We start from the raw sequence: 9900 nt of genomic DNA, 5'->3' as shown, positions 1-9900 counted from the left end.
AAATATTTATTTATAAGGTGTAATCTAACCTGTCATGTGACATCCTCATGATGACATCCTTATCCTTTCTGAAGGAATGGTGGTAGTTTTATTATTACAAAAAGAAGTAATGGCCTAATTGATGTAGCATTCTAATGAGCTATTGGGATAAATGGGTTTATGAATATCAGGACAATTGAAAGGAACTATTATAGTTTGGGAAAATGCAAATATGAAGCACACTGCACACTTTCTGCAAAAAAGTCTGTCTGTTTTTTGAGGGGACCATTACAAATGGTTCCCACTGCCCTTCACATCTTTTAATGCTTTTATTATTTTGTATATATGTATATATGTATTATATATATGTATTAAATATATCTAAGGATAATAAATAGGATAATAAATATTGTGATTTTAGACTGTTTACTTTAATATTCTCTGCCCTAAATCATTACATTTTATCTTACCTAGTATAGCATGATGTCAGCATATGGGTCTGGTTTTTGTTCCTGAAGAAGATTTCCTCTCACTTCCTGTCCTTGTAGTTCCTTTTATCAGGAACCCAGCATTAGGAATATGAAACAGCTCCTAAACCCTTGCCTCACTATCTGTCCCATGGTAAAACTCATTCCAAGAGGGGCACCAATAAAAAAATGTGATGATGTTCCTAAATATTCCCTGTGGTATTTTCCACTACTATAGGACCTAATGGCTGGTGAGAGGCACCACATCACTCCTAGGGGGTAACAAGTATTCAACCCATCTAAACAATCAAATACTAGCAGCAGCCAGAAATTATCCAATTAGCAGAATTTTAAGACACAAACCACTGGAAAGATATGTATATTGCCTGTCTATGGCAGGTATGTTATTGTATAGTAGTGACCCTTTGCTAACATTACCAATACTAATAAAATCAAATTTGTATTAAGTGTTGAAACCCTTTTTGCAAACATTCTCCCTACCAGTAGAAAAAAATTGAAATAAAATTGTATTGTTGATATGAAGTCTCTTAAGTCAGTGTTGACTCTAAAAATAGTGACTGTTCAGCATGCAATGAATGTGTATGTGCTGAGATTAGTCTCTTTGTTAAATGTGACCTACTTAGCTTAACATCAGGCTGTCCACTGTATGCAAGTATACGAAGCATACTGCATGCTTCTAAGATATAAGACATTGATTTTTAGATACAGGCTTTGCAAGGCTTCTTTTAAAGGCAATGTTTTCTTAATTATTCATCCTTATCTGCTAATGTAACTATAATTGCTTCCCCGTGGTGAAAACATTGAAGCATTGTCTCACAGTTTTGCACTGTTTATTTAAATTGTCTTAATGAGCTGTTAATTTGGCTGTAATTGTTGTGCCATAAATTACAATACTTGGAACAAGTGGAGCCCGTCTCCTTGATCTTGGCATTGACTTTGCTGCCAGAGTCTCAGTTGCAAGAATGAAGCTGCCTTAAAACATGGCAGTCTGTTGGAATTATTAAACAACACAGGACAAAAACAATTTGTACAATGACTGGTGACAATCAGAACAGAGTTTGCTGCAGCTCAGAGAAGGCAGGATACCGAAAACAGAATTTTGAATGATGATAGAATTTTCTGTCCCCCACTGTTTTTTGAATAAATCTAATTGCAATTTTCAGTATAGGTGAGCAAAGTGTTTTTAGACTGGATATTCACAGATCATGGTGCTTGAAATCGTTGCCTGTAAAAGAAGAGGCCATATACTTACCTTTCTAGTAACCCAAGTGTCGAATCCCTTCTACCCTACATACAGATGATGGTGGTCAAAACTTAATCAGTGCCCAAAAAAAGGGGTCATATACTTACCATTCTGGAAATCCATGTGCTGAAACCCAGCAATGCTACTCCCCAGCTACCACAGATTTTCCACGTCTGGTGTGTGCAATACTTGCTTCCCCAGCTTCAACCTATAGTTCCTTTCACTGGCTTGTATATGACTATAGGATGTAAGAGATGACACGGGAAATCATTGATAGTGGAAGGTATTGAATATACCCAAGGCACTGAATTCTTGCAGTAACCAAAGTGCAGCATCCCTTTAGCTTTTGAATAGACTGCCAGATAGACAATTATATAGCCTCTTCTATTTCTTCTTTAATTTTTTACACTGTAGGGACAGAATCCTATTACAGAGACTCTGTCACTATGCTTATGTAGAGAAAAATACTTTTGTTTTAATGTCCACTCAGACTCAGAGATTGCTGTCTGGAAGGCTGTCATATGTTGCCCCATACACCAAAGTACCATTGCAACTGATGGAATCAGAGATGTGTATCCTTGCTTTACTATTAACTTTTTTGATGATTTTGAAAGGGAAAAACACCCAGATAAAAAATAAATTCTTACATAATTGTAAGATAACTTTAGAATTGCACAGCAATTGCATTCTATGTAGTTTATAAGGTTTTCTTAGTTCCTTATAATGTTGATGTTGCTTAAATAAGAAATGTATGGAATATTTGGACCGGTGGAATGTATGGACTGCCCAGAGGGGTTAGGAGAAGGACCCTACCTAGGGGGCGTAAAGGCCAGAGCTGTGGACCATGGAGGAGCGCAGAGAGTGGCTAGGGGAGTATTTTTTACCAGGTCAGAAGGGTAAGAACTGTGGAGGGATTTGAAGGCAAAGCACAGGAGCTTGAATTTGATTCTAAGGTGAAAAAAAAAATTTCATGAAAAACAGTGTACCGCTTTTGGTACAGAAATCTAGACATCAGTGTAATGCCCAGGTGGTTAATAATAAAGGGGTCATAATAATAAGCTGTTTACATAATTTAGCCTGACCACTCTTTTTTCCATACCAGTATATCCGGCATAGTAGTATTACTTCTAGCACTTATATTGCAGTGGTTTTTATGTTTAGTACTATGTGTAGTATACTGGTTTTATGTTTACACTACTTTAGGTGAGGGTATAAAAGTTTCTGTTGGAGTGTCCTGACCTCTAAAATCTAAGTACACATGATTTCCTTTGCTTTTATTGCCTCCCTAACTTTATGTTGCTTGGCAACCTCAGTGCGCTGTGTCAGGTTTCTCTGCTTTCAAATATGAATTGTGAATTTTTAAGAACAGCTGCGATTTTTTTTTTATTACAAAAGCATTTTAATAGTGAAATAATTCTGCTTTTTACTTCTGTGCTTGGTTGTGGGCAAACAAAATTATTTTTGTGGTGCTATGTAAAATAAATATGATGTGCATGAATTGAGTATTGTGTGTTTTTTGGGGGGCAATATACAATGGGACAGAGTAAGGTTAGATAAAAGTGTTGGACAATAAATGTTTTTATTTTTAAAAGACGTATGCATTGATTTGTATTGTATTATTTAGATGCTTTTTTGGCTTTAACATTTACCCTGGTCACAAATTATTAGGATTTGCAAAGGAACAATATAGGGCTCTCTTTAGAAAACAGGGAATCTGACATTCCCGCAAACAATCCCTGATAAGAATTAATTACTGCCATCAAAACACATAGACCTGAAAGATTCCCATAAGGATATGTTTAAACCCTTACGTTGTCCATATGAAGTTGTATTCCTGAAATAATACCTCTACCTGCGTGTAGATTTGATGTTACAGTTCTGCTGGAAAATAAACACATATTAACAGGCATTTCAATAAACTAACTTGTGTGCTCTTTCTTAGCCATTTGTAGTGAAGAAAGGAAATAGTATTGCCAATGTCAGATATAAACCTACACCCCTCACACCTAAATTGCTGTTTTTTTCCAGTGACAGTGAGTGGGTGGAATGTGGAAGTGGGCAATTAATGTAAACCTGACACAAATCTAGGTGTTTGTTAATGGACATATGATGGAAATATGCAAAGGTTACATTCAAGGGAAATCATAGTCATTTTCTACATTTTTGCTTGTTAGAATATAGGTTTGTATTTTATAAACAACAACTATATTGGTGTTATGAATGTTCTGCATTCCTTTTTCACTAGATCGCAATGTTCAAAAATTAGCTATGAAAGCCAGGCATGATGCAATATGCTTTGTATTCTGGTGTTTTGTAATAAAGTTTTTTTTTTAGGCCTCAAGTTTGTCACACGTTCAGTGAGGCCATATTTCAGAGACTGATTGTTGTTTGCTTGTTTAGCTACAAAAAGTTATTTTCCATCATTTTTTTTTGGACAGGATATTTGTTTTTGTGATTGGATAAATATCCTTAATATTATGTTGTCTTTAAGCCTAAATGTGGAGCTCTTGGCTTAAAACTTTGGGATTTCCACACACAAATGTGTAAATGTCATGTTTTAATGGGCAGTTCTTACATAGTTACAGCATTAGGTTGAAAAAACACAAAGATCCATAAAGTGTAACTAATAGGTAAATAAACATACTAGAAACCAGCATATCCCAGATAAATCCCGCTATGCATAGTTTTGGCAAATGTTTTTAATTCTGAATCAAATCCATTCCAGGGTTGCTGGAACCCCCCCCAATCAAGTCTAAATATTATGTAGCGCTGTACATTTAAGAGATTGCATATGACAAAATATAAACAATGACACAGGAGGAGGGCAGCACCCTGCCTAAAAGAGCTAACAATCTAACAGGAGGGGATATGGAATGGTGGCTTATTAGTAATGAATAAGAAGAGAGAGGAGGATCTGTAGGCAGGTTTGAAAAAGTGGGTTTTAAGGGTTTTTTGTAGCTATGTCTTGTAAAGAGGTTATAATTTAGAAATTCATTGATTAGGTCATTAGAGAAGTGGAGAGGGTGGTTAGGGGTGTATTTATGTATCAGATCAGAAATGTAGTAGGGTCAATATTTGTGGATTGATTTAAAAGCAAAGCACAGTAGCCTAAATTTGATTGTGTGGTGGAACGAAAGTCAAATTTTTGCTAGGCAAAAAAAGAAAAACCTACACAAAAATATTTGTATCAGGTTTGTTTTTGTAAACTTTAGTAAATACCTTGATTGTGGAGTTTTTGTATTTGCTTTTGGAAATTTGGTCACAAAGTTTAGTTTAAAAACATGAACATTTTTATCAATTAAGGCGGGTTCACACTTGCCTCTGAATCGGGCGATTCTGCCCGGACCTCCACAGCTTGGGCCTTGCCAGGCAAAAAAACACACACCACAGCGTTGGATCTTAAAGAACCAGTATTTGCACATTTGACAGATGGCAGCATTGATTGGTACTACTACTGCTCACTGCCATTCCTATTCATGCTCTATGGGTCTGCCACAGGGAAATGAGAGGCAGCAGTTTCTGGGCGAGTAAGCAGTAAACACTCCATAACTTCATCGCAGGTGTTAACCTAGCCTTATGCTTGTCCTTTTGAGCTGTACCTTGCCAAGGAACAAAACCAGACATTATTATCATAAAGCCCGGTGACATTCCATGAATAAAATCTTTATAAATTGTTAAAACTTAACAAATGCTAAAACATATTAGCAAGCTGGACTAAATGGTGCCTTTTAAAGACATTGTTCCCTCTAAATGCATAAAACAAATAAGAGAAAGTTTCAGAGAAAAAGTGTATATTACAAGATTCCCAGTACCCGGTTCATCTCTTTATTACCAAGCATTGGAAAAAAACTGTCAGCAGACTAAAGCTTTGTGCAATGTATAAAAGTCTAGCTTAGTTTTAAGCTGAGCAAATACACTTTACCAAATGAAATGTTAGCAGCACACTTTCCAGCTTAGAGGTGTGTATCACCCGGAAAGCTTTGTGCTATTCACCAAATCACTTAGGTGTATTATGACCTTAACAATAGGCACACAGTATTAATCTTTTCTAAATATGACCTGCCATAAGTATTTTAGGAAAAGCTCTTGTAGGAACTGGGTAGGAATTAACCAAGTGTAAATCTGCATGGAATCCTTCACCCGCCACAGGAAAACAATTTCACTATTCAATAAATTAAAATAATGCATGCCAAATAGAATATGCCTTCTTATGGCAAGGTTTCAAGTGGAAGGATTACGGAAATTCATTCCATTCCAAAGCATTCATCGGAGTTGGGTTCCAGCAGAGAATGCCAATTGTTCACATTCTTACTTATGTTGGAAAATGCAGAAAATGTGTTCTCATTGCAAAGAAGCGAATATTTAATCACTGGTTATTTACATATATTATGAAGAAACAATTATTGTTCAAAAGTGGAGTTTTACAGCAGCTGTATCTAGAGGTTGTCTTGTCTGTAATTTATTTGCAGTTCTCTAGTTCCCGGCCGAGGGACATGAAAAAAGGGCCTACTAAACTTTCAGTGGTGGATGGGGGTCCAAGCATAATGTGTAAATGACACATTCTACTTTTGTATAGATCTGTCACATTACAGTTCCTACAACATGTACTACTTATCTGCTCCAACGTAAATCTGATAGGACTAATTAGAAGAGGATATTATAGCAAATTAGAGGCAACGGTTACACAAGGATTTTTAGTGAGCTCAAGGTATAACCCAGAAAGTTATGCTAAAAAGAAAGGTTTCAACTGAACAAGCATTAAGCACATTGGAAGATCCTTTTAAAACTTTTTTTTTAATTAGCTATGAATTTTAAAAATATAAACTTAATGTGAAGTGCACAAATGACACTGGGTTCAGTAAGTATTCTGGAGTTGCTGTAGAGGGAGAACAGCATTATTGAAGCATAAACACAGGGCAAGAATTAGGGTCAATTTTCGGGTGTCAAAAAGCCTGCTAAAACTGCTTGCACATGCTTAAAAACACCTGTATAAGCCATTTGAAGTCTGTGGAGACGGCAGGGAGGGCAAACTGCTCATGGACGCTACACTAGACACTACACTACACTACGCTAGTCAGTTCTATGTTAACCTTTTTTTGCAAGAGGTTCTGAGCAGTTTTACTCTTACAATTAAATAGCCTTGAAGTTTGGAATGATCTTCAACCCTGACTTTTAATTTTTTATACATTAGAGCTAAAGTGTTTAAGCCATATAAAAAATATCATTGCAGCTAAGAACAGACAGGTGAATATGACACAAATAAATCAGGGACCGGAACTTCATTTGCTGGCTACATGTGAAGGTCAAAATAATGGTATCCAATATATCATATTTAAAAAAAAAACCTATACATTCTCTATATATGATATGCATTACCATTTTTAATATTAGTGATTGACATAAGGTACCTTTAATAGATGATTCTCGTTATATTTTTTACACAGTCTTGAATACAAATGTAACAGTAGGGCCATCTGAGTATTTCCTAAATTAACAAACACTGCCCTCTGGGTCTGATCATTTCTGCATCTTACCTACAATATTTTTTCTTTATATTAATTACCTACTTTGGGAGAAATTCAGATCGAAGGATCGTGCACTATGCATCCCATGCTAATTCCATATGGTTGAAAATAACAATGCTTGCAGTACAGTATTTTTTAACAAGCTGAACTTTATGTATTATTGTGGTGTGACTTTCAGTAGGTGAAGGTCTTCATTATTCTCAGAAGCAGAGCAGATTAGCAAGTAGGCAAAAACATTCCTACTTTTTGCTGTAAAATAGACTTGACCTCGTTCATACCAACTGTACAAGGACAGAAAAATGACAATTCTAGTTGCTTCTTATGTCACCTATATACACTGCCTGGCAAAAAAAAAAACTTAACTCTAGGGAGGGCCAATGTTTTGATTTTCAGTTGGTTATGTCTAGATTCAGCAATGTACCCAAAAATTGTGGTCAGCTGACTACCTGAATATACTGAATGGACAGGTTTTTCTATTGATATTTTCTTCCCTATTGACACAATGAGAATGCCAGGATTTATTGGTCTGAAATCATAATGAGTGGTTCAGGGAGCATGAGACATCATTTCACACATAGATTGCCCACCACAGAGTCCAGACCTTAACTGTATTGGGAAGCTTTTGTGCTGAAGAAGACTAGACAGCAGTCCAACTCTACCATCTTGAAAACAAGATTTTGGCCAAAATGAATGCAGATCTGGATGGAAATAAATGTGGCATTGCATAAGCTTATTAAAACAAGACCACAGTGAATGGATGCTGTAATCAAAACTAAAGGTGGTCTAACTAATATTAAGTATGCATGACTTTATTTTTTAGATAGGCATATTTTTAAATCAGTTTCAATCAAGCAGTCAGTTTCATGGCGATGGAGAAGGGTGGCAGAGGGGCTGGCATAGATGAGCACTTTGTCGTAAGGTCAGAGAAATTAGCCATAAAAGCAAGCCGTTGGAGGCTGTTGCAGGTATGTACAGCTACTATGAGATATCTAAGCTTTATAGTTGCATTTTTGTAATGGATGATTGGCTTTATAAAAGTTAAATTGGACTGCTTACATTTTGTAATTTGTCAATTGGCAGATGCACAGAATATTTTCCCTGCCTTGAGGTAGCTAAAGACTTGCTAATCATTGCACCACCAATAGTACCACCTTCGCAAGACCCTACTTAATACTGATATACTTGCATCCAATGTCTTCTAAGCTTAGTATGCAAGATGTAATTGATTTATATGGGGAAGATTTTTAATTTAGTAATTATTCACTAAGCAAATAGAAAAAGTTGTTATATGTCAGAAAAACACACTGGTTACATGTATTGGTTTACAATAGCAAAACATTACTGTCTTTTAAAGTACAGGTTTTCATATGGAATGCAGTAAGGTATTCAGCCATGTTCCACCTGACCAGCTCACTTCTTCACAGCAATAATTTGAACTCATTACAGTGCACCTGGACCTTCGAGAGGGAATCACTGACCGATATGTTCATTTTATGGATCATTGGCATGGATTTAGATATTTATGAAATGGGGATCCAGTTGCATTTGGGAATCAAGAGTATGTCATGGCAATAGATTAAAATTCTTGGAGCAAGGGGCAGCATAGGAATTAAACAGCGGGAGACAAATAACTGTGGAAAGTGAATTGGTTAGGGTTGGCTGAACATCAGCTTAACCTTTAGATCAAAAATGTGTAGGGCTGAATTGTTGCCCATGAGCACAGACGTAACCAATTTATGCAGTAAAGAAATACAAGGCACAATGTTGACGTTGAAAGTAAGTAACCCACAGTAACCAATCGTATTTACTTTTCCTCCAGTCAGATGCAAAGAATATTTCTTATTGGTTACTATGTGTTACCTGCCGTTGCACTTTCTCTTTATACTACCTCATTGAAAAAACTGTGGATATTACCCTTATTAAAATTTGGAGGAAGAGAACTATTTATATACTAATACATAGCATTGCATGCTCTGTACATATAATAAATATGTAATTTACTTTGCAGAATAACATTAACTTCCATGTTTTATAGGTGATGTGAAGCAGAATTTTACTGCTGACAAAGTTTTGTCATGATTTTTGGTATACTCATTCAGCTGCCTTGATTTATAAATACATTACCACATGTTGTAACACAAGTTGTCTTTATTTCACAGGTCACTTTGGAAGACCATAAAAACATTGTTGAAAAAACTGGATTCACAAGTGGGAAGGTTACCTTAATTTGGATTTTTATTCAGGTAAGGGAAAAATTGTTATTCAAAATAGTAAATATGCAGTTGTGTGAAAAAGCATGTACACCCCACTGAAACTATTGACATCAATCAACTCTTTATCTGTAAGCATTACGGTAATTATGGAACTTTATTTTCATAATGTACAAATTGAAATATTTGCTCTTTCTCTATCCCAAATTTTAATAAAACAAAAAGGACACAGAAAAAATACAATTTCAAAAGACAAAAATAATCTAAATAGTACAGCATACTGATAAAAATGTTCCTAATTATAACAATCCAATACAACCATAGCATACAAAGAAAAGCATTCTAAATGGTAACTATCAAGAAGGGTTTACCAAGAGACAGGAGGGTTGTTAGCCAATAAGCAGTTTATAGAAAGAATTTTTTTAAAGATTATTTTACATCTTTAAAGGTTGCAG

The 9900-nt window shown here is 35.6% G+C and overlaps 1 protein-coding gene across 5 annotated transcripts in view; it reads left to right on the top strand.

The window, feature by feature from the left end:
* RALYL (RALY RNA binding protein like) overlaps positions 1–9900 on the top strand; it is a 373375-nt gene that overhangs the window by 105540 nt on the left and 257935 nt on the right. For all 5 annotated transcript variants that reach the window (XM_072410992.1, XM_072410990.1, XM_072410986.1 and 2 more), the window contains exon 2: positions 9395–9478. The gene's annotated coding sequence lies outside the window, so the exon portion shown is untranslated. The remainder of the gene's footprint in view (positions 1–9394; positions 9479–9900) is intronic.

The sequence above is a fragment of the Pyxicephalus adspersus genome, chromosome 5 (genome assembly GCF_032062135.1).
Source record: "Pyxicephalus adspersus chromosome 5, UCB_Pads_2.0, whole genome shotgun sequence".
In the NCBI taxonomy this organism is placed as follows: Eukaryota; Metazoa; Chordata; class Amphibia; order Anura; family Pyxicephalidae; genus Pyxicephalus; species Pyxicephalus adspersus.
Note: the sequence above shows the minus strand (reverse complement) of the source record. Positions and strands in the feature narration are given on the sequence as shown.